The sequence below is a fragment of the Ochotona princeps genome, chromosome 13 (assembly GCF_030435755.1).
Source record: "Ochotona princeps isolate mOchPri1 chromosome 13, mOchPri1.hap1, whole genome shotgun sequence".
In the NCBI taxonomy this organism is placed as follows: domain Eukaryota; kingdom Metazoa; phylum Chordata; class Mammalia; order Lagomorpha; family Ochotonidae; genus Ochotona; species Ochotona princeps.
This window is the reverse complement of record NC_080844.1, coordinates 14,387,844-14,412,237: the sequence shown is the minus strand read 5'-3', so window position 1 is coordinate 14,412,237 and position 24,394 is coordinate 14,387,844. Positions and strand designations below refer to the sequence as shown.

General features: G+C 45.7%; 1 pseudogene; it reads right to left on the bottom strand.

Moving 5' to 3' along the window:
• Window positions 1-9,125: 9,125 nt before the first annotated feature.
• Window positions 9,126-22,933, bottom strand: LOC101525504 (heat shock protein HSP 90-beta-like; annotated as a pseudogene).
• Between the last annotated feature and the right edge of the window lie 1,461 nt (window positions 22,934-24,394).

Here is a 24,394-nt window from a genome sequence, read left to right as displayed (position 1 = left end):
CCAGCCCTGGCCTTTGCAGTCATTTGCGGTGTGGACCAACAGATGGAAAAGATCCCTCTTTCTCTAATCACTCTCCACCTTTCAAATAATCAATGTGTCAAAAATAACCCTTTCCTCCATTCCGGTGTCATCCATTCAAATGTGAAATTTTTTTTCTAATCAAACCATTAACCAGTTTCTTTTGCAGGATTAGAAGTGTCCCTCCATCTCCCATTCCTCACACCAGGCTGTAAGCACTGCCAAGAGAAAACAGCTCCAAGAAGCCACAGAGAACAATGCCCCTCTTCCTTTATATATAACAAAAGGGAGGACTGTAAGCAGTTATTCGAATATCCCACCCTGCACCCGGTGCCATTTCCTCTTCCTCACAGCTCACAAAATTTGTGCCAGTCTAGCCACTCACCAATCAGATGTAACCTGGCATTCCACCTGAGAATCCCACCCCCAATCTTCCAGCCCCTTCCCCAACCCTGCCCACTCACCAATCATCCCCTGGCATTCACCTGCAGGCACCAATCCCCTGGGGCCTACCCTCAATCCTTCCCAATCCCCACCCCCTACACCTTGCAGACAAAAAGGCCCCCAGGTGCGGCTCTCTCTTCTCTTCTCCTTCCCACCTCCCTTCCCTTCTTCCCCTCCGCTTTTTTCTCTCCACCACCTCCACCTTGTTCTTGCCCCGCTGGAATAAACCTCCTGAGACACACACACACACAAAAAAATAAAAATAAGAAAAGCAAACTGACACACCATTTCCATAAAATAATAGACTTGTGCTTATTTCTTCAGGGCAACAACTCATAATGTTTCAGAAACTGCCCACCACAGTCTCCATAGCCACTTGTAGAAAGAAAAGGAAGAATATTTAAGAAGATGCCAACCTGGATCCCTCTATAACGGCTGGGCCTCAATGGACTATGCTGTCTTCCTTGAGTTTATGTGAGATATTTTTAGCACAGGTAGAGCAGGTGAATGGGGAAACAGAGACAAATACACAAAAGTTAGCTTTGGGGCCATTACAATCCTGGAAATTGCCTTAATTGTTACAGCCAGCATTTCCTTATCTCCTTTATCATCATTGTCATTCCTGCCTTTAACTGACTTTGCTGTTCCTGTGAAACCTGGTTTTTGCTATGTGACTGCATGTGAGCTTGGTTTTTGCCCACATGCAGCCCAGTTTCCACTTCAATAAGAATATAAACCTAACTTTATTACCTTGGGAGTTGCAGGCAATAGAGGAAAGTCAATTTTAGATTTCAGGGGATTTTTGTTCCTAAGTCATAGCTTATTTAATATTTGTAGGAACACACACACATAAACACACAAACACACATATATATATTACACACAGAGTTGTGTACATATGCATTTATATATGTACATATGTATGCTTACATATGATAAACTTATATCTTTTATAAACAGGAAAAAATAGGACAGTGGTCGTTTTGTGCCAGACAATAGGGTTCTTCGGCAATGTAGCTTGTTTTGTAGCATCAGCCAAAATTTCAGGATCCCGCTTAGTCAAGGTGAGCTCACAGCTCAGTGCTTCCTAATTGGCTCCTTTTCAATTTCTTCTTAAAAGTCTGCAGATGTACAGCTGACATTGCAATCACAAAGAATGTAGGTCAGGTAATTAGTGACTAGCCAGTATATACTTTGGGAAGCAACACAATAAGCAAAGTAGGCCAGTCCCCATGGCCCAGAGCAGAATTTCAGAACTATGTGGCCAAAAAGGGACCCTTGGAGGTATCTGGAATCAGGGCCGCTTGCCATCCCCTGAGGCCCAAAGTTGACAAGCAGCAATGCTGAGGCTTGGGCCAGACCTGTGGCACCCAGGTGTCTTGGCTCTCACACCTGGACTGCCCCCTGATTAATTGAACAATGCAGCTCCTCCAGGAATTCCAAGCTGAGCTCTAAGCATTGCAGGGTCCAATACTCAGGAAATAACATTCAGGTCCCACTTCACCTTGAGCTGGGAAGCAACCGGGAGTGACTGGGAGCATGTTATCCAGAACCAATGTTTGGGAGTTGGGCTGCTCGTGTTCCAAAGTCACACCAGCGGCATCAACGTCGGAGTACCAACAGTTCCTGAAGTCTCCGCTGGCTCCTTGAATGTGAGCTTTGACAAGTAGTCATTCTCAACTGGACTAACTGTGCTGAGACCCATGGCTCCCAGAATGCTCCTGGCTGCTGAGAAGTAGCAGCAGCTCCCAGAAATTACTGGGGATGTTCCTCCTCCACCGAGTATCTGGTGAACTGGTGGGGGTCACACACAGGAAAGCTCAAGCTTCACCCTGGGGTTTCAGCATACAGCACTTGCCCCATGGCTCACTAAAGGCCAGGAGCCAACTCAACCATAGCAGCCCAAAGTCACTTGCCTGGCACATTCTCACTGGAATCTCTACTGGTGTTGAGATATATGCCATACTCTCCTACCCAGGACAAGGCATCCAGCATAAACGGTGGGCACACCTAGCACTGGTGAGCTATGTGTAGTTGCTGGGGACCAGGGGTGGGGAAAGGGAGGCAGAAACAGATTTTCACCACCCAAAAGCAAAACCTGACCCTAGGGGAGTCGTTCAGCTGCATCTACCCAGAACTCCAGTCCCAATGACATAGTCTGTAGCTTCTGGCTCTGTGCAGGTGGCTCCAGGCCCTGCCTATGCTCTATTAGGTGGCAGTAAGATGGACCAAGCTGGAGCTTTGAGTCAGGCTCAGCATCCTTCTATAACCAAACAATTCTCTCCCAGGGGCCTACAGTTCTGATCTCATCAGGGCTGCCTTTGAAGAACAGAGTCAGCTGTGCTCTGCAACAGCAGGCTACCCCTCTACCCCAGGGAAGAACGCAGAGATAGCCTTAGGGAAAGAGCCGCAGTTCCCACTTCAGACAAGCCTACTTAGCACAATCCCCAGGAGGCCCTCCAGTGGGAAAGATCTGAAACTCCAGAAAGTGCCAATGGTGGTGTTCTCACCACCTGGAGTGGAATATCACAGCACTGCACCCTCCACCTCTTGCAAGATTTGAAGGCTTTCATATGTAGTAGAAGGGCCCTGGGCAGGAATTGAGAAGGGTGTATAAAAGACAGCAGAGAGCCAGGGAGATTGGCTTGTACACCCCAGTGGACTGCACCAAGGTCCCTGGCTGATGGAGTGCCTTCAAATGGGACACTAAATGAAGCATCACATATAGAAAGCTCCTCTCTGAGGATGCAATTTCCAACATGGTAGTCTTCCCTCACCAGACACAGTGAGTGTTTGATACCATGAATGGTATGATTAACTTGAGAACCTGAACTTTTCATTTAAAGGAATCCCTTCACAGCTAAGCACAGAAAGCAGGTGAGAGAGGAGTTGGTGCATTTGACTCTTGGGCCATTTAGTCTCTGGCTTGTATATCCTTGAAACCTCTGCATAATTTCAAGGTCCCAAAGTCCTAGAAGTAGGAAAAAAATCATCCAGCCAACCCAGCCCCTCAGCGAACAGCTGCAGCAGAGGAACCCTGGAGGAGGAGAACGGCATGACCTGCCCCACCACATGCGCAATGTGAGCCATGCTAGGTCTGCCCTGGCTCCCTGAGCAGCTTGATTGTTACCAAACCTCAGGATTTCTTGAAGCCATGTCAATTTGCCGTTCTTAGTCCTAGACCACAAATGCACACTGGACAATGTGCAGGAGGGTTTGGCATCCCTGGATTCTCCAGGCTGAGTGGCCCAAGACTGCACATGCTCATTGTGTCGGAATTCTCTTCTCTAGCTTCTGCCCAGCACAGAGGGGTGAAGTCACAGTCTCTCTGGTGTCCGTGAAACAGCAGTCCCTGGAGCAAAGCTGTGAGACTGCAGGCCTCTGTAAAGCACACGAAACTTGGCCCACTGGTGCTACCACCTGTAAGAGGCTTTACATCTCCTCCCATTTCACTAACTTTCTCTATTCGTCCTTAAGTCCCTGTCCAGGTAGTTAATCACCAGAGCCCTGGAAGTTCCACCACCTTCCTTCCAATTGAGATCTCTGTCCCCACTCATTACCCATTTCCAATAAGATCCCAGAATCCTTCCTTCTAGTCTCAGCATCCCTCAAATTCTTTCAAAGATTCAAAAACCAGGTCTCTTTGCAGTCCAGTTCTGAGTCCCATGCAACATGATGTACCTTCTCTGTTCCCTTGACGTAGACACAGAAAACATACAGATGAAATAGACACTGGTCCTGCCCTTTCCAAGCTCTCCATTCAGTACAGAGATGGGATCTTTATGAACTTGTTCACATAGAGTTCATGGCCATGTGCGATGAACTGAGGTCCTTCAGGGAGCATCAGAAAGGCAGAGGGATAAACAGCAGGATACCTGGGTTGGGCCAACGAGGTTTGTATCGTTCACTTCCTGTTGTGTGACTAGGTTCAAGTTAACATCTTTGGACTTGGGTTTATCTATAAAGTAGGGCCAATAATGCCTACCACACAGGGCTAGTGAAGACTTGGTAGGTTGTGTTTTAGCATTTGCTTCCTGCTCCTCCTCCAAGGAGGAAGCAACACTGTAAACTCTCTGAGGCTAAGGGCCACAGCATGGCTGTTAGGTGAGACTCAGGTTCAAATCCTAACAAATGATGTGGGTTTTCTGAACATCAGTTTCCCCAGCTATACAACGGCAATAATACAACCCAACTCAGGGGCTACTGAGATGACTAAATGGAACAAGGTTACAAGGTGGTTAGCAAAGAACCTGACATTTATTAAGTACTTAATTAGCAACAGTCATGGATTGGGAGCTAATGCAGTTTAGACTGACTGGCAGGCGTAACTGCCTAGTCAAATCCCAAAAAGTCTTCTTGAGGCCCCGAGTGTCTATGAGGGACCACAGAAAGGGCAACCACAACCACTAGTTCCAAGTGACCACTTTCATCAGGAGACTACACTGACCAAAGACTCTATGGAAATTACTGTTTGCTCAATTGATTTCAACACCCAACCCTTAGGACCCCACGTCCATCCAATGATTTCTAACTTCTCTGAAACTTTCTTCCCATTAGATGGTTTACAAGGTAAATTTCAAGTATTCAATGATTTCATTCATACTCTGCCCACTCCCCAATTCAGTCACTCTGAAAACAGACTGGACTCTGATCTTTCTTTGGAGCTGTTACGATGACGGAGTAATAAATATCATTGTCTTGCTTGCACAACATCTTTGCCACACACTGTCACACTCAGATATGGTATATGGGCATCCCTAGCAGCAGCTTAACCACTGCACCAAACTAACAGCCTTCCCCATCCGCTTCCATATAGTCTTTTCACTGAGTACTCTTTTACTCAACAATCTACAATAAGATCCAGCTACTTACAGGACCAGAGACACAGAGCACAGGTGTGATGCCACCTCGTCCATGTGGATACTTGGTCAAATGCCAGCATCACACAGTGTAAGTACTCAACAGGAAGGGGGAAGTGGTAGAAGAAATAGGCAAAAACCCTGGCAACTAGCAAATAAATAGAGTTCTGGGTGCTAGAAGCCATGGAGACACTAATTCAAATGGTCTGAAGCTGGATATGATTCTCCAATCAACTCTGAGTTTGAAAATCCCACATGAGGTACAACGCTAAGTTACTATTTTGGAAATTCTTTCATCTCCTTCAGAAGAATCTCAGGAGCCCTTCCTTCCTCTTGGGAAGCTGCCAGTTCTCAGCAGAAACCACTTCATTAGCAGGAGCTGAGGCACTCTGCACGCACTTGTCTAATTCTAAAAACCTGGTTTCAAAACATGTCTTCTTGAGTGAAGAAAGAAGCACCATTTCTGTATGTACCTGCTCGGCATATCTTCTTTTCCCCTCTGAAATAGCAGAAGCCCAGCGGCATCATATGACTGTCACTCAGCAGCACTAATGTCCTTAAAAGAGTGAGGATCCCACTTCAAAGTGACTGGGCTTTTCCCCTTACCATCCATCCATGACCCCCAAGGGTAGTCATAGCACTGTGCTGGATGGTGGGTACCAGACATCGTGCCTAGGGTTGGCATTTCCAAAGCAGAAGGGGATGGGATGCCATGCATCAAGAGGGATAGAGAGGGAGCTGGCAAGAGGGTAAGAGGCTAGGATTCCTGGGTGAAGTGAAGGCCACTGAGAGATTGCTGGTGACAGGGGCAGTAGAGAAACATTGGGAAGCAAGGTGTGGCTTTATGTTGCACAACGCTACAGCTAAACACACACACTGAAAAAGAAATGCATAAAAGGAAATGGCAATTGGGCCCAGCACAGTAGCCTAGTAGCTAAAGTCCTCACCTTACACATGCCAGAATCCCATATGGATGCCGGTTTGTGTCCTGGCGGACCCGCTTCCCATCCAGCTCCCTTCTTGTGGCCTGGGAAAGCAGTTGAGGACAGCCCAAAGCCTTGGGACCCGGCACTCACATGGGAGACCTGAAACAAGCTCCTGGCTCCTGGCTTCAGATGGGCTCAGCCCCGGCTGTTTACAGCCACTAGTGAATCAGTGGATAGACGATCTTTCTCTCTGTCTCTCCTCCTGTCTGTATATCTGACTTTCCAAGAAAAAATAAATCTTAAAACAAAAAATAAGAAATTGGCAGTCTACAAAAAAAAAAAAAAAAAAAAAAAAAAGGAAAGAAAGAAAGCCCACTGAGAAAGGCCAGCATTGAGATGTTAGTCACATAAATGTACATACTTCAAAGAGAAAACAAGTTTCTTGGGTGGCCAAGGGGAAAGTGACACAGCGACTTCTGGGAGCAAAAAATAGTCTAAGACAGCAAAAAAGGCAATTTCAATATATGAAGGCAGTAAGATTGTCGGAGAAGGGAGAAAGCAAGGCCAGGGTGCAGGGAAAGGAGGAGGCAGGGAGAGACGGAAAGTAAAAAGGAAAACCTAAAAATTGTGCTCCTTTGTTCTTTACCATGTTACAGCTCAATTAGTAACTTAGTGGACAAAAGGTCTTAAAACCATGAGGACTGGAGGAATGCTAACTACTAGAGGACTAACCACTAAATAAGCAAGTAAATAAATAAATAACTGACAGAGGATTCGTGAGTATACAAGGCTCTGCTTAATTACAGCTCCACACTGTAAATATTTGTGAGACCTTAGGTGACAGAAAAGTTGGTAGGGGTAGGTATTTGGCACAGTGGTTAAGACTGAGATAGCCACATCTGTTTACTGGACTGCCTGGTTCAAGTCCAGCTCCGCTTCTGAGTAGAGTTGGTATGTACACTCTGGAGACAATGGGTAACGGCACAAGTATTCGTGTCCCTCACACCCACCTGAGAGACCCTGATTGGGTTCCAGTATCCTGGCATGAGCCTGGCCCAACCCTGGCTGTTGCATGCATTGGGGAATTTAATCAGCAGACAGAAGTTCCCTGGTTCTTTCTCTCTCTCATCTTTATTGCTTTCTTCCCTCGCTCCCTCAGTCTTTCTGGCTTGCAAGTGAAATAAAATAAAAATTTAAAATAATTTTTAAAGGTGATTCTTAGACTGCCATTTGGAAGGTTTTCAAAAAGATGGAAAACACCATATGAGTTTGTTCTAACAATGTAGAAATAATATTAGAAAACAAAGGAGGAGAGTAGTGGAGCAGAGAATAATGCAATAATAGCTTTATCTTATACACATGATATAAAAGAACATCATTAAAAGGTGAGAAATCAGGCCCGGCGCAGTCACCTAGTGGCTAAATCCCTCGCCTTACACATGCTGGGATCCCATATGGGCACCAGTTCTAATCTTGGCAGCCACACTTTCCATCTAGTTCCCTGAAAACATATTAACTCAAATATTGCTCTCTCTCACTCTGGGATGGGGATTATCTTAACTTTACCTATGAAGCCACTGCCTCAGAGAGATGAGCAGAATCTAGCCCAAGATCATATAAACAGAGATAGGACAGACACATCTGAATCTAGGAAATGCAATTCCAGAGCAACTCTCTTCAGCTAGATCTTCTCTGTGCAGACAACACAACCTGCAAGACTGTACATGTGGGCCTACCTTACCCACGATGCAATTCAGCCTTTCAGAAGCAAATACACAAGTGGGTAAATATACAATGAAATAAATGATGAATTCCTTTCATTCGGCCTTATTAAGCAGATGGCTTCTTCAGTCCTGCCTCATTTTAAGACAGCTGAGTGGAGAGGTATCCATGCCAAGACTGCCTGGACTGAGTTTCAGCATCCCTTCTGCTAACGCTGCTTTCCTTCTTGGGAATAAATCAACTGTCCACATTGCTTGATCAGAAATGAAGTGACATTGGCTTAATTCCTTCTGGCTACTCTGGCTTCCTCCAACTGAAAGGGACAGCAAGTCATCCCTCTGTCTGAAACCTTAAAGTACAGTTTCAACTTGCATTTTTCTATCATGTCTTTGACAACTTTTTTCCCATGAAAGAACTGACCCAGGATCCAGGATGGCACATTGCAACTTAGTTGTCATATCCCTTTAGTCTCATTTACGTTGAAGAGCTCCTTAGCCTTTGTCTTTCACATCACTGACTTTTTTTTTTTTTTAATGTAAAGCAGTTGTCAACCGTAGGCCAACTGTGTTCTTAAAGTCTGTTGACTCTCGAGTCAGGTCATCTACTTTGAGCAGAAATACCAGCAGCTTTCTTGACAGTCATAGAGAGAGTTAGTCAAATGCATCAAGCAAAAAAGAAAGGAAAGCAACCCTGATGAGCTCCTGGGTCCAGTAGAAGTGGATGTTCCAATTATAAAAAGCCAAGAAATTCATTTTTTTTCTTAATTAACATGATTTAAGTTTGTGGCTATTCTGACTTGCTCAGATCCTAATTCATAGTCTTGAACTTCACAGAATCCTTCAGAAAGTCCCAAATCGGTAGGACCAAAGCAAGTATGATCCAAAGGACTTCGCTCAGGGATCCTATGTGAAATTAACCATCTTCTCTAGTAAGGAGTCAGAAGCCCCTTGACAATTACTGTCCATTCATGTATTTACTTACTTTTGTAGACAACTCCATCATCTTTATTTTGCCTACTTTCATTTCAGAACAAAATAAGACAAAGAAACTCAAAATACACAATATTCAAAGCCATTGTCAAATTATAGAGAGGATGGGGCTTGAGCCCCGTTTCCTGCCTTGAGACACAAGACACAGGAACAAACACATCAGTAGATCCCAGCAGAGCAATCAGGTGGGACAGGGCTGCTTCAGGCTACTGTGGGAGCCATGGAGACACTATAAGGAAGGCATAAAACTTCCAAATAGGAGTTCCTCATCTACTTCTTCCATACAAGAGGCCTCCTCCTCATCTCCCTCAAGACAGGGGGTCCCATCAGGAACAGCTGCACCGGGTTCCTCTGCTGTCACTGTAGCCTCATCAGTACCTAGGCCTAGCTTGATCAGGTGGTAGATACAGCTGCAGTAGGTCTGGGGATCCTTGAGGAAGATGCTGGAAGAGAACAGTTTCAAACAGTAGCAGTACCAGGTCCTTGAAATCTTGAGGCAGGTTCTCATCTGCCTCAGCCTTCTGCCACAGTGTTTCTACAGTTGGGTGGTCAGGATTGATCTCCAGGCAACTGTTGGCTAGCCATCATGAAGCCCATGAGGGAGTTGTCTTGAAGTGCCTGACCTTTGTGGTTTGTTCTACCTTGACTGTCCAGCCACAGGTACTAGTCACGCTACAACAGAGCGAAGGCATGAGCCTATAGGAGAGTGTCACCTTCTCAATCTTCTTATCCAGGATTTCTTTCATGAAATTACAAAAGTTCTCAAATTTTGCATCACTCTCCTCCATGACTATCTTCTCCTCCTCACCCTCAGGTAGCTCTAGGCGCTCTTTGGTAACTAACACGAAGCTCTTTCCATTGGACTTCTTTAGCCTGTGTAGACAGTACTCACTGATAGGCTCAGGCACCACCTCAAATCCCCCTTCCACACACTCTCCACAAAAGCAGGGTTGGCCATCTGCTCTTTGCTGTCAGCAGGGATGTAATAAATGGATTTGTGTGTCTCCTTCATGCAAGAGACATACACTGATATCAAAAGTCATCTCATCTCCAGACTGGGAAGTGTGGTAGTGCAACAGCTGAGAAAGGTGGCAAGAGTTAGTGGAGTCCTAGGGGATGCCAAGCTTTAGATTCTAAGAGAATTCCTTCCAGAATTTCTTGTAGTTCCCCTTGTCTTCTGTCAACTCAAAGAGCTCAAGCCACCTCCTAATAGTGCTCTTAGGGATGACTTTCAAGGTCTGGCTCTGCCAGAGTGTTCCTTGGGAGATGTGCAAGGGCAGGTCTTCACTGTCAACCACATCATGGATAAAGTTAGGATAGTCTGGGATCAACTTGTCACAGCTGTCCATGATGAACATATGATGGACATATTATTTGATGTTGTTCTTGTTTTCACAAAGGTCAAAGGGAGCTGAGGATGAGAAGCAACACCCTGAATCTGAGTTGACCTTCCACACATATGTGCTTTACTGCCAAGTGGTTGTCCTGTCACTGGTGAGACTCTCCTAGAATTTTCCTTATGCCTGCTGAGTGGTGTCATCAGGGTTTTTGGTACAAATGGGATTGTTCTTGTTCAGTTCTTCCTGATCAATGTACTTCTTGATCTTCTTGGTTTTCTTTTTCTTATCCTTACTGCTATCATCTTCATCATCAGAATCCACATCTTCAATCTCGAGCTTCTATCCAACCTCCTTTCCTTCCTCTTTCTCACTTCCTATTTGTGTCATCATCACTGATTTCCTTCCCTTGTTCCTTCTTCAAACAGAAGGTTAAGGGATAGCCTGTGAACTTCAAGTGCTTCTTCATCACTTCTTGGCCCACCTCTCCTCAAAGGACTTGACTTGGTCCTCTATGAGTTGCAGGATCCTTTTGGTCCTTCAGCCAATGGGCTCCCCATAGTCAGTGCGCATACAGTGAAGGAGCCCCTGGCAGCAGGCAATGGCTGCCAGGCATACAGCTCATCATCATTGTGCCTGGTCATCACGATCACCATCTCCACCACTTGGCAGAATAAAAATTAACTCCACACTGCCCCATCATGGAGATGTCTGCACCAGCCTGAGGAGCCTGCGTAAACACTTTGATACCAAACTTGCAACAATTCCCACATTGTTTATAAGATTAGTCTTGGTCATGCCGACGCCTGTGTCCACCAAAGTCAGAGTGGACTCCTGAGTGTTGGAAATGATGCCATTCTTCAGCTGCTTACCGCTGTCCAACTTGGAGGATCGGTCAGGTTCTCATAGTGAATCCTGAAAGGCATCAGATGCATTAGAGAGAAACTCCTGCAGGAAAATGTCCTTGCTGGAATAGAGGGCGTTGATGATGAGTTGGACAACATCTTTGTGAAAGATAACATCTCTACCTCCTCAACCTCCATGATGCACTTCCTCAGGCACCTTGAAGGGAACAGACAGCAAGTGCTAAAGAGCATGGTGGGCCCAGACAAGGCTGCCTGGGATGACTTCAGCTTTCCCTTTACACCCTCCTATGAGCCTTGCTTCTGGACAAAGTCCATAGCTACCATGTCCTGCGTAGGACCTGGGGACCCAAGAGGAATCTGGCTTGTATGCATTCTAACAGTGCAATCTTTCACTTCTCTGTGCCTTTGTTCCTTCCGGAGGCTTCCCTCTGGAAGCCTCCCCTTTCCTCTCCTCTGCCCATCAACTTGTGGTCACCAGAGGTCCTTTGCTCTTTTACCATTGACCTTATTGTGACTCATCATCAGCTTGTTCTAGTACATGCAGTTGATTAGATGCTAGAGTTTCTGGAAGAGGAACAATGGAGAGGGTGGAGCCCACTCTCTTCTGGAAACACACAGCAAATCCACCCTCCTGTCTCTAACAGCAAACACTTTTCCTGCCTGGATATTATAAGTGATGATCATACCTGACCACTTCTTCCAAGTTTCTATTTTGCTCGATTATAATTAGCCATGTTTATTCTTTTCATACTCTCATGTGCAGGGCACATTAGTTTTCTGGGGCTGACATAGTAACATTGCACAAACTTGTCTTAAACACAAGTGTATTCTTTTACAGTTCTGGAAACTCAAAGTGCAAGCCACAGTCTGGGCAGGTTTGGATGCTTCTGGGGCCTTTCTCCTTCTTGATTTGAAAAGGGCTCCATCTCTCTGTGTCCTCACTTAGCCTTTTTTCATGGGCACATACATGCCTGGGATCTTGATTTGACACCAATCATATCAAATTAGGCTCATTTTAACTTAATCATCTCTTGGCTGACCCTGTCTCTAAAACCAGTCATATCCTGGAGGAGTTAAAGCTTCAACACACAAAGACTTGGGGGTTTTGTATCAGCAATGCCTTGGGCCTGCACTAAACTTAACCCAACTAAAAATGATTTAAGCAATAAAGACATTTAATCATTTGACATGCCAAGAGGAGTACGGGGATGTCTGTTCATAGCATCATGCACATTACCAAGCACCTTCTTTCTTTCTTTTTCTGTGGACTACATTATATTTGTGACAATATGATTGCCACAGCTCCGGATATTATTCTAATACTCTCTCCTGGCAAATTACTGGCCACATATTGAGTCATGTGAACACTTCTAACTGCAAGGGAGATAAGGTAACCAGCAGACAAAGAAGATGGATTGCATGCAGAAGGAGTTAACATAGCAGATCTGAGGCTACTCTGCCTAAGGAGACCTGTTTGCAAGGCAGGTCCTTGGTTGGCTTCTTGGAGCTTGGATTTGGGACAGGGTCCTGCCAGTCTCACAACTGCCAAGATGGCCCCTTGTGCTGAGACTGTGAAACATCATACCCTTTATGCTGAATATCTCCTTCACTCCTGGGAATCCGGCCTTCTACTATCTGCCAGGCAAAGAATACTCACATAGCCAGCACCCAGGACATCCTGAATGTCCAACCTCCGCTGAGCTTCACAGGTACAGAACAAGGATTTTACAAGAACAGTCACAGCTTGACTCCACTGGGAGTGAACTTTTAGGAGCTTGGGCCTGGTTTCCTCAATACTTGTACCCAAACACCTTTTCTTTTTGCTGATATTGCTTTAAATGCAGCTTTTTTTCTTGAGCTGAATCTTAATCACGAGAATGCTAGATGCTGAGTCCTGTGAGCTCACTAACAACCCACTGGATGAATGAAGTGGGGACAGGCTTGGTGACCCCAGCAAATAACTTTCATGGTCTTATTGCCAAACAGAATCCCTCCACTGGGTTCTTGTCACACTGGAGAGCTGTCAGTTGAGAAGGGAAATGAGATGCTTGTGCTTGCAAACTTTTAATACCCATTGAAGATATATTTACCAAAATAATAAAAATCCCTATGAGTATCTGTAGGGTTTTATCACTTGCAGCCAGAGATGGACTGTAAATACTAGAGAATCAATGAATTGCCTTAAGAGGAGGAATTAAGTCTTACCCTCAGAAAGTGACCAAAAGTGATGATTCCCAAATGCATTTCAACATTGAAGTTAGCTGGCTATTCAACTTCCTTGCCTGCATACATATGAGAAAGAGAAAATGCAAATGTTCCCAGGAGTGTGGGCCAAAAAAACAACGCAACCAAAAAAGATGTGAACAGAGCTGCAAATGGTCCAAGAAGCCCCTGGAGGGATGTTCTGGCCTAAACAAGACCTTTGGCTGTCTCAATTCTCTTAGGCTACAACCTGCCCATTTCAATCAACAAATAATAATAATCCTGCACTCTTGAGCTGAACTACATTTGGATCCAAAATAATGAGAAGCAAAGCTTGGTGCTCTAAACTATGCATGACTGAGCATCTCAGAACACAGACTGTCAGGGGGAGGGCAGGAATGGGATGTGCCTCCCTGGGGACAGGCCTTGAATTAGGTCTTGAGAAATGAGCTGGCTCTAGACCAGTGCAGGAGGAATGGGAACTGACCTGCACAGTAAAGCAAAGCACAGCGGCAGAGATGAAACCAGTCTGATCAGGGCTCACCAGGGAGACTGGCTGAGGGATTCCAAGGGTGAGAAGGAAGCCTGACTGTAAATAGGATAAGACTAGGGAAGTGGAACCTTGGAGAGAAATGAGGAGCAGAGCTAGGAGCTTGAACTTGGTGACTTTGGCCAGTTATCTTTCAGAGATGATGCAGGCTCTTGGGCAGTGGCGTGGGCCAGGGTCCTGCAGAGATTTTCACAGGGAATTGGAGACATGCAGAATCGCTAGGGGGCACCCCAGCCCCCTGAAATGGAGGGGCTGGAAGAGAAAAAGAGAACAAAGAGCAGATTGGAGTTGCCTAAAGGAAGGCAGGAAGAGCCGGAGCTCTAACATGAAGCCAGACACCCGACACAGACGCCAGGAAGCCTGGCTCAGGATAGACTTCCTGCCTGGAAGAGCAGGACTCCTCCTTGTGCAGACAGAGGACACACACAGCTGCTCCCCGGCTCCATGAAGCCCCAAACTGACACCCCGACACTGTCTGCAAAGTTAGGAAACAGCTTGGCAAGTCTCCTGGCTTTCTGAAAATCCCTGAGAAGGATTGTCTATGTCTGCCTATCCCCTTCCTCTTCTCTCTTTCTTCCCTTCCCCCACTCCTCTTTCCCATTCCTCTCTTACTGGCTTCTAGGGAGAAAGAAGGCACAGCTGGCAGGACCCAAGCTACCTCAGGAAAATTCTAATACACCCCTGCCAGCCCGTGGGTCTCCAGGGAGGTCCCTCTGTTCTCCAAATTCCCAAGTTCTGCCAACCAGCCGGGTGCAGGGGCCAGGTGGGGAGGGGAGGCAGGTGCCAACAGTATTTAGGACCAGGGCACCACTCGCTGAAAGTGGCTTCCATTACAGTAGGCAGCACAGCCCGTGTGATTCTCCATCCATTCTGGAAGTGTCCTCCAAGGCGCAGGGCTGTGTCATCTTCGTGTGTGTGTGTGTGTGTGTGTGTGTGTGTGTGTGTAATAATCATCTGGTAGCACTGGACTCTTGCAGCTGTACATGAGGATTTTTAAATCCCAGGTCATCCTCCAAATCAGCCTATACCACACAATGAACCATCATCAAATCCTGGTGCCTGGCAAATTCTAGATTTCGGAAATGACAATCTGAGAGAGTGAGAGGGTTAGGATGGCTGGGCAGGCTAGGGGGCCGAGGGACAGACTGACTGATCCTGTGGGAGGTCTCTGACATAAGCAGGCTGAGCCTTCTAAGCCCTGTCCTCCCCACAGGCAACCTCCCAGAGGAAACAAATTTGCTTCATTTGCACGCAGGACTTTGCCCACCAATACCACACAAGTTCTGTGCCAGAGGATGAGGATTTTCTAAGAGAAGCTGCTAAACTATCTGTGGCCTTGACTACATGGTGGCAGCCTCTACCATCTGTATTTAGCCAAAGGCATTCGGTTAATCTAGGAGCCTTGGGACAGTCCATGTATCTGCCACGCAGATGATGTTTATGTCCCAACTTTCAAGAAGGTGCACACTCTTACATTTCTTCCCAAAATGCAAGGGTTGAAGGATGTTATCAGTATCTGGAGTTTGCCCTGAAATTACTGCTCTTCCTAAGATATCGCACTCCATACATACACATATGCAATGTACCATAAACACTCAAACACATATGTACATATAAACATCGGCATAGTCACATGCACAACAGTCACACGGACTTCTCTATTTTATTCATATTTATTCACTGCTGTATTTTATTCGTGTTTATTCACTGCAAGGGAGAAGCAGACAATCTGTAACAAACCAATAAAATCAACTTGATACAATCAGCATTAGACAGTTTGCAGTGCTTCCCTTTGTATCCTTCTCTGTGTTGATGCAAATACAAAAAAATTATTCACAAGAACTGCTTAGCCTTAAAAACATGATTATTATTGATCTTATTTTCAGCAATTTACATCTTTAACTGAGCACAATATTTGGGCATTTCTTCAGCTCAGTAAATATGGCCCTAACCCTTTCTGATGGTGACATGTATACATTTAATCCACATTTGCTTGTGCTGACACACACATGTGTGTCTATATACAGACCCACCCCCATCTCATCCTGCCCTATCCCCAGGCTGTTGATCCTGCCCCTCATGGCAAACATAGGATGACTGCGGAGTGGTTTCTCCCCGCACCTGCTTCCAACTCTTACTGTTGACTCCCAGAGGTAGTTAAAGGCAGTCCACCAAGCCTTAGCTGAGCTCTGTGCTCTGCGCAGGCGATCCCAGTGCTTTCCCCAGTTGGGTTTCCAGGATTCAACCAACACTACATGCCCCAAACTCAGGGTTGGGCAAGCATATTGGAGTCCGCTGAGATGATGCAGGGAAAGCAGGGCATCGATCAGTGTATTGGCTATAAAGGGCCATTCTGGAGTGGCAGCAGATCCCAGGCTAAGTGCATTAGAAATGTTGGGTTCTATTTCTATCTGACATGAAATCGTTGTGTGCCTTTGGGCAAGCCTTTAGCCTCTCTGGGTCTTATTTCCCGTTCCATAAAATGAGGGCACCAGTGCTGATGTGCCTAAGGCCCTTCCGACATGAACACTGGGTTAAGTCAGTGACTCTCATTTCTCACTAGACATAGTATCTCCCAGGATGCCACTCCCTGCATGTTTAAGACTGAGGGCCACGGGGACAGAACGGGTAAGGCCGAGGAGAGACAGAGCCTGACCAGAGAGGCAGATAAGGAGGCTGCCCTGGAGACCAGACTCAGGTGTGGGTTTCTGAGGCCTTGCAAGTTCTCACCTCCTCTTTTTCTAAAAGCAGACTGCTTTTTCTGCACAGTAGTTACAGCTAGGGACATAAAGCAAGCACTTTCTTCAGAATTTCCTTAAAATGTAGCATTTTCATAAGCTTTGAGCACTGTTTGTCTATCCAGCTTATTCACATTCTGTCAGCCAGCTGATCTTCCCCTTATTCATTCTTATATCCCAGGGACTAGATCACATTTGGCACATCCTAGTGTACAGCATATATTTCTCTTTCTAATTGGCAGTGATTACAAACACAGTACAGTTGTGCTGTAACATAATCCTAACAATAGGTGAATGATTAAACTCAGTAGAAAGATTTCCCAAATGCTGTCCCACCACTCTCCATTAAAAAAATCATTAGGAACAGCTTGACAACCTACTTTGAAGCTAGCATTTCTCAACCTTGCACTTTTGACATTTGGGGCTCAGCAATTCTGTGTTTTAGGATGACTGGCAGCTCTACTGGCCCCTACCCGCTAGATGCCTGGAGTAGTCCTCCAGCTGTGACAGCCAAAAATACCTTCGGACATTGCCAAATGTCCCCAAGGGACAAAATCACACACTTCTCCCACTCCCTCCTACCCTCCATTTCCCCACTTCTTTTAAGAACCACTCCTCTATATTACACTAGGAGTGACAGTGGAGTTGAGAGAACAAGTAAGCAGGAGTGAGAAAGCAGCACACAGACCCAAGCATCAGGAACTATCTCTAACCTGAGGTATGTATTTTGTGCAACAGTTAAGAGGCTCACGTTCCCTACCAGAGTGCCTGCTTCCATTCCTGGTTCAATTGCTAACCCAGCTTCCTGCTCATGTGCATGCTGGGAGAACCAGATGATGACTCAAGTACTTGGGTCCTGGTACCCATGGAGCAGATCCACATTGAGTTTTGGGCTCCTGGTTTCAGCCTGGCCCAGCCTTCACTGTTATACCCATTTGGGGACTGAACCAACAAATGGAAAATATATCTCTCTTCTTTTTACCTTTCAAGTAAAATGAAAATAATTTTTAAAGAGCTACATATATATTATTGATAACATACACATAAAAATTTATATTATCTGACTCCCACTCTTGTGTGTTCCTAGTCCATTCACTCTCTATTTCCTCCACCACATATCAAGTACCAAGGATGTGCTAGGACCTGTTCCTAGATACACTCTGAACAAACTTTTTATACCTAAATATCTACTACCCCATTTTTTCAAAGCCCTAAAATGAAGGGAAGGAACAGCAGCAAGTCATCCCCAGATTTAGACTGCTACACCTCAATCTACTACGAGCACACCACCCTCATCTGATCAGCTTTCGCAATACTCCATCTGCCACACCGGGCTGCTATGTTGGGCTGGGAAGAGAGAAAGCAGCAAAAAAAAAGAAGAGGTGGTAGAGGGAAGGAGACAGTATTGGCTGGTACCATTAGCTTTTCTTGGAAGGGAAAGTTCAAGTAAATGCACTCTGCAAGACTGGGCTTCTGGGGCCTCTCACGTGTCAGCCCAAGCAGGGAAGCTCTAAGCACTGTCTATCTCTAAGACGTATCTAATCACAGTCTTGCCCCTCTGCCTTCACTGTTTACCCATGCTGGTCTCTGAGCAGAGTCTGTGGCCGCCCTCAAATCAGGTTACTGGCACAGTCTCAGTATTGACAGATTCAAAGATTGCAGTTGAACAAACAGGAACAGGTTAATTTTTAATTTTGCTCTGTTGGTTGATCATGTTTCCTCTTTGTCTGATAACCGATAATTACCTGGTCAGAAGAAACAGGCAATCCTTGTCCTGCAATGAAAGTCCACTCATCCAGCCTTGCTAGGCCTACCTGAGCTTTGCAAAGGGGCTCCCCTACCGTTGTGGCCTCAGTCAAGTGTTAAAGAATGGATGAAGTTCTGAGTTGGGCAATCCTGGGTCATGTGAACCACATGGTCCTCTTTAAGAAGGATAGAGGATGATCCAGTAAAGATCCCTGAGATTTGATAATGGGGTAAGGGGCCTTTCTCCCAGAAAAGGAGAGAAGTTGTGACAGAGTTTCTTCCAAGGCCCTGAATTCTTCAGTGGCCACCTGCTGCAGACAACCCAAGGTGGATGACAGGGATGACGTGACCATGGTATGACAGGAGGGCATAAAACAGAGCAATGCATCTGTTCTCCCATCACAGGAGAACATTACTGGCTGATGAGTCGCTCAGTTCATGGAACCGCCCTGCCATCCTAGGAGGTCATTACCAGCTCCCCTGCCACATGCAGGAGAACCTGAGGATAACTGACCTGCCTAGATTTGTACAGTCTACATCTCTAGGGCGTCCAATCACTCAACACAGAAATCCATGATATTTTTCCCTCTTCTTTTTTTATTTTCCTTTTTTGTATGTGTGGCTTCAGTTTGAAAGCTGTGATGAATTTTGCATAGGTCAAGAAAAGCAACAGAAGCCATTTTGCCATCTGCACTGCAGAACATTTTTCTGTTGTATATCATCTGTCTACTCCATCACTAGCTGTAGATATAACATTGTAAAACCGCCCTCTGTATCCTTGGGCCATTTCTCTGCAGCTGAGGAACAGACAGAGAAAGAAATAGAGATGACTTGCATTCACACAGTCGACCCTCAATCTGCTTAAGAGCAACCAGAGTCATGATTCCAGTTACTAACTGGAAACTGGAATAAGTGATTTGACTTCCACGACTCAGTTCCTTTTCCAGAAAATGGGGGTCACATAAATACCTCTCTGACAAGTTGTTATACGGATTAAATATGTAAGGACTTTAAACAGCAGCTAGCACAAAGCACACTCCATGCAGTAATAAACTGCTAGCTTGCACATCTTCCTCTCCAGCTCAATCACAAGTTCTTCCAAGATAGGAATCCTTGTTGTTTCTCCTGGATCCCATCACACTTGGCACACTATTTGATACTTAGCTGTAATCAGCAGGTACTTGGTGAATGAATGGCTGGATGATATCCTCATGTAAGGTAATTAAAATCAAACAAGGCAAAATGAATGACACAACCTCACAGACAGGAAGTGCCAGAATTAGGAATGTGGTTCCACCTGTCTCTGAAATCAGAAGCTCCATATGAGACCTAGAGATTGCTTCCCTCCATGTAAGACCATTCCTATGACTCAGCTCAGTAAGACTTCATTGAGCACCTACTCAATAACATGCCAGATGTGGACTTAATCCATGCCTGCAAGGTATATTGTAGTCTTCCCCTGGACTAAAGCATCGGCTGGCCTACCTGCCTCCAGGCTCCTGTTGCTGTCACCCATCCCTCAAGGCACCCTCAGAATGATGATGAGGCTTTACAGGCTCCAAAAATCACAGCTTTTGGGGAAGTGTCTACACTGTTAGCCAGCCACATGGTAGCCCACTGGTAATACAACTTCATTTGTCCACCCAGGCTTATTTCTGAACACTAATGCATTTGGGCCCTTTTTAGTATGTGGCCACATGACAGACTCATTTCCATCTTTACCTCCTAGCTCGTTTTGTTCTTCTTGGGACAAAATTTCTCATCCTATGTCTAGTTGACTTAGTTCACTGGCTTGGGATGCAATTTCTTTTTCCTTCAACTGACCTTCCTATTGTAACTCTAATCCTCTCTTGCTGTTCTCCCAAAAGTTGTACAAGGGTTTGGTTTTACTTAGCAAGAACATGAAAAACAGCCACTGAAAAGTCTACTGTGCTCACTGCTGCCATTCTTGTTGCCTCCTGCTACCAAATGCCTGCCCTGCACTACCTCAGGACATTTCTCTGCCCTGCGCTCATGTCCCCAGCCCAGGGCGTTACCAAGTTTCTGCTTCTACTTGCCTAAGAGATACCATTCAAGAGATTCTTCATCACCAATGTAACTGACCAGCTATGCCCATCTTCCCAAAGGTTTCCAGCTTTGTGTGGGTTTTCCCCCCAGTTTGTTCTCTACACAATAACTTATTATATTGCCATCTTACACCCATCCTTCAAGTCCTCAAAAAAGCTCACAATACAAGTGCATCCTAAAATCCCTATGGTGTGTGTGCACGTGCATATATGCACTTGTACTCCATATGTGGATTTATTCATCACTGGACAGATATTTACTGAATACCAACTATGTACTCAGCCCAGGGAGTGGGGATGCCAAGTTAAATGAGCTTCAACCTCTGCTTCCAGAGCTTCCCAAGACAGAGGATTCTATATTGGTCTGTGTCAGTCAGCGTGACAGCTGCCAACACCATTAGGTCAGGTGGCACAGAGCACTACCATGCCTCATTTGCCCTATTACAGTTAATCTAGTGGATCTTAGATAAGGTTACAACTATTATCAAACTGCAGCCTAGCATCTGCCTTCATTACTGTTAACCTCTTTTGTTCCCTAACACATCAGTGCCTGCTCCATTTGAAAGGACTGTGGAAAGTGGTCTCCAGTGTTTGCACAGAAATGATAAGGCTACAGGCAAGGTTGCTGGGATATTCACTCTCAGTACTCAACTGGATTTCTGAAAAGCACATAACCTGACATATTCGGCAAAAAAAAAAAATTCACCCAATGTCACAAATTCTTATGGGGCACTGTTGGGTAGCCTGATGGAAAGCCAGGTTTCAATTAACAATGGCAATCTTCCTTCGAGTTGTGTAGCTTGGTAATAATTTTAACATACAGCTGTTTTGTACACATAAATCCCTCACCGAGTGAAGGGGAAGCAAAAGAAAAATAGGAGGGTGGTAAAATAGCATTGTGATACATCTGGTTAAGCTGCTACCTGGAATGCCAGCATCCCACATGGGCTGCTCCACTCCCTACCTAGCTCCCTGCTGGCGTGCAGGAAAGCAGCAGACGATGGCCCAAGTACTTGGACCCCTCTACCCTTGTGGAAGAACTAGATGAAACTCTTGGCTCCTGACTTCAGCCCTGCCCAGGACTGGTTGTTGCAGCCACTTGAATCAACAGATAGATTCTTTCCCTCTACTCCTACCTCTGTCTCTGTCTCTCCCTCTCTGTGTAATGCTGCCTAAATGAATAAACAGAGAAAATAGGAGTGGCTAGGGAACTAAAAGGAGGAAACATTTCCAAGTAAATACGGAAACTGAAGGAGCCAGCAGCACCTAGTGTCTGACAAAGACGTGGACTCACTGTCCAGCTAGAAAGGATCCAGCTTCTGCAAGAGCTGGGCTGAGCAAATTCACTGGCCAGACTGAGGAGGGAGTGGGACACATGCAGCTACCACCAGGCAAACCTGGACCTGAGACTGGGGAATACCTGCAAATGGTCTTTGTGCATTTCACATCCACCATGAAATTCCTCAGGGGGTAGTAAATTCCAGTTCTAGAAGTGTCATATGCTTCTGATGACTCACCCCAAGCCAACTCTTGAGACTTCGGTCACAGAGTAAAGAAGGGAACTTCAGGCATGAGCTCCTTTGGAAGCTGGAATGAGACTGAGTAACAGTGAAGAAGGTGGCCTCCTGTTGGAGGGCATCCTAGGTAATGCAAATGAAGAGCTGACCAGGAGCTAAAATTATCATTGCCTGTCTTCAGCAGGACTGCAAGGTTTCCTACAAAGACCTAGGTAGCGGGCCTTGGGATCCTGCACATGTGTGGGAGACCTGGAAGAGACTCCTGGATCCTGGCTTCGGATCGGCTTAGCTCTGGCCATTGCAGCTGTTTGGGGAGTGGATCAGTGGACTGAGGATCTTCCTCTCTGTATCTCCTCCTCTCTGTATATATGACATTACAATAAAAATGAATAAGTCTTTAAAAAATTAAAGTTGAACATTACAAAAGCACATTGAACAGGGTGCCTAGGGCCTCAGGGACCTTATGTGCTTACCTTACACTGCGCCAACTGCCTTAACTTCATGTTAGACTCAGTATACCAGCTCAGGGCCCCCTTCTCCTGTGGCAAGTTCCTTCCAGGACAATGAACATGCTTTCTGGCTGGTCGGACCCAAGTCAGGGCTATTTCTTTATTTTAAAAATTATTTAAACATTTTTGAGTGAAATGAAATACTTAACAAATTTTTATGGGGGGCAGTGCAATATTTCAATACATATATACAGTGTACTTGGTCCGATCAAGCCATTTACCTTTATGCTTCCTGGTCTTTATGTTTGGACTTCTATCTAAACTGAGTTTTGGTTTCTGTTCCCCAATCCCCTTCCTGTTCTCACATTTCTCAGCTACTGGTAATGGCTCTCCCAGGTTCAAGCTGCTGAGGCTGTTGGGGTAGTTGACTTCCACACTGAGAAGGAAGAGGACCCAGGTTGTAGTCCCTTTTCCAAAGGGCTGCTTTTGCCACCTGGGGCTCATCCTCTCCTGGCCCTCCTTCCCAGTTCCTGATATTCCCAAGGGGCAGGCAGCCTTGGCTCAACCACAGGAAGCAGTCCCTGCTTTTCTTCCTTCTTTTGGATGAGAGACTGCTCAAGTGCTTTTTCCTAAATATGCACACCCACTCCAAGGTGACTATGCCAGCTCCACCTCCAGAGGAGGCTGGCATTACACAATCTTACCTCTCCAGCCACCCCTGTAAAAACAGGCCTCAAAAGTGCGTTAGTGGCCTTCAGTGACTCACTCTGTCACATCCTGGGGGCATTCATATTCTTGCTGGTCAGATAATTTGCAGTTTCTTAAGCATGTTCAAAATTTCCCTCTGTAAGGCCTCTTCTCTACCTTCTTTTCTCTTCCAGAAATGCTTTTTCCATGATTTTTTACCTAGACTTGCTGTCTCTCCTTAAGAAATCTACTGAGCAATCTTTTCTCTCTCTCTCTAAGAGACTTGTTTACTTACTTGGAAAGCAGTTACAAAAAGGCAGAGGGAATGAGAAGTGGAGTGAGGAAGGAGAAAGAGAGCAAGAATATCTTCCTCCTACTGGTTTACTTTCCAAAAGACTGCACCAGCTGGGTCTGGGTCAGCCTGAAGCTAAAGCCAGAGCTTACTCCCAGTCTCAGCCTGGGTGTCATGGCTCAAGCAGTTGGGCCATCCTCTACGGCTTTCGTAGGTGCATTAGCAGGGAGCTGGGTGGTAAGTGGAGTAGCTTGGACTTGAACAATGGCCTATATGGGACACCAGTGCTGCAGGCAGAGGCTCTACCCCGTGTCACAATGCTGGCCTTAGAAAACATCTCTTTCACAGAAGAAAAAAACAAAAAACAAAAACAAAACACAACCTTTTCTAGATATCTAAAGTGAATGTCACAAAGCTATGAGCGAGCCCTTCCTCTGAACATCCCCCATCCCTTCCTCCCTCTTGCTCATGGCAGGTTTGTGAGCTGTGTGCTGTAGCACAGTGGGCAGCAGCACTGTCTTTGTAGCCCCTTGGACTACTTCCTAGCTCACCATGTTTTGACTGTGTGGTCTCAGGAAATGAAAAAGCTGTGACTATTTTTGTGTGTGTGTGTTCAGTGCTGCGCATTTATTTCCAGGCATTATAATGACAGGTCTTGCTTGTCACAGAACCCTGTGAGGCAGAGACGGGCTGGCTTGTTCAAATTTGCATGTGCTGCTAGGGCCTAGCTCCCTGCTTTCAGGATAGTCAGTACTTAATATCTTCTAGTAATTGTTGCTGAGCTAGCTTTACAATCAGATTGGGGAAGACATGGGCCTTAAAGGAGACCAGTACTGGCTCTGCATCCTGCTCCTTCATCCAGGGGCAGCTCACTTTCTCTCTCTGATTCTGTTTACTTATTTAACAAATGCACAGATATTGCATTGCATTTGCAGCATTTTTTCATTATTAAGAGGCATAATGTATATGAGACAGCCAGTGCATAG